This window comes from Cucurbita maxima, unplaced genomic scaffold, assembly GCF_002738345.1.
Source record: "Cucurbita maxima cultivar Rimu unplaced genomic scaffold, Cmax_1.0 Cma_Scf00080, whole genome shotgun sequence".
In the NCBI taxonomy this organism is placed as follows: Eukaryota; Viridiplantae; Streptophyta; class Magnoliopsida; order Cucurbitales; family Cucurbitaceae; genus Cucurbita; species Cucurbita maxima.
The window spans coordinates 225,938-226,979 of NW_019272096.1; the positions used below are offsets into that span (position 1 = coordinate 225,938).

Sequence of the window (1,042 nt, forward strand, 5' to 3'; positions counted from 1 at the left end):
AAAAAAAAAAAAAAAAAAAAAAAAAAAAAAAAAAAAAAAAAAAAAAAAAAAAAAAAAAAAAAAAAAAAAAAAAAAAAAAAAAAAAAAAAAAAAAAACAAACCTACTCAAAGGCGTTAAAATCCAGCATCCTCTATTCGGCGAGAGAGACTCCGAGGAAGAAGCAATCAAAGTTGGAATTCTATTTAAAATAATGGGCTCCCAATTTCAGAAAATTGTGAGGCTTCAACCGCGAGCGATCAAGAATTGATTGTAATTGCGTAGGCGATGAGGTTCCAAGAAGAAAAGAGAGTGTTTGTATCAACAAACACTACATTCTTAGATGAAGACCACGTAAGAAATCATCAACCTCGTAGCAAACTAGCATTGTGTGAGATTTCAAAAGAAGTTACTGATAAAACAACAAGAGTTGTTGATCAGGCTGGTCTTTTAACAAGAGTTGTTGATGGAGCTCGCACTTCTAGTCAATCACATCCTTCTCAAGAGTTGAGCATGCCTCGACGTAGTAGGAGGGTTATAACTCAACTCGATCGTTACTTGGGTTTGACAGAAACGCAGGTCATCATACCTGATGATGGCGTTGAGAATCCATTGACCTATAAACAGGCAATGAATGATGAAGATAGAGATCAGTGGATCAAAGTCATGAATCTTGAAATGGAGTCTATGCGCTAAATATATACGATATATTTAGCTGCATTTTGATTTAGTTATGAATTAAACAAAATGAGAGAATTGAAGATATTTAAATAAGATTTAAATATTTTAATTATAAATAGGGATTCATAATCAATATGTGCCGGAATTGATTGGGATTAGATGCATAGAAGCTAAATCTAGATTACAACCAAATAGAAGACGTATAGGGATTCATTATCAATATGTGCCAATGTTTTAAATACATAGAAGCTAAATCTAGATTACAACCAAATGGATGGTATACAATAAGACGAATTGCATGCAACAACATGTATGATGCACAACATGTTGCTTTTTTTTTTTTTTTTTTTTTTTTTTTTTTTTTTTTTTTTTTTTTTTTTTTTT

At 31.0% G+C, this 1,042-nt stretch overlaps 1 protein-coding gene across 5 annotated transcripts in view; it reads right to left on the reverse strand.

Annotated features, from left to right (window-relative positions):
* Nucleotides 1-312, reverse strand: part of LOC111472623 (cysteine protease ATG4-like) — a 6,848-nt gene extending 6,536 nt beyond the window's left edge. For 2 of the 5 annotated variants that reach the window (XM_023118235.1, XM_023118236.1), the window contains exon 1: nucleotides 102-311. The gene's annotated coding sequence lies outside the window, so the exon portion shown is untranslated. Of the gene's footprint in view, nucleotides 1-101 lie in introns of all 5 variants that reach the window. The other 3 variants (XM_023118238.1, XM_023118237.1, XR_002715459.1) reach the window with 2 other exon arrangements.
* Nucleotides 313-1,042: the final 730 nt, after the last annotated feature.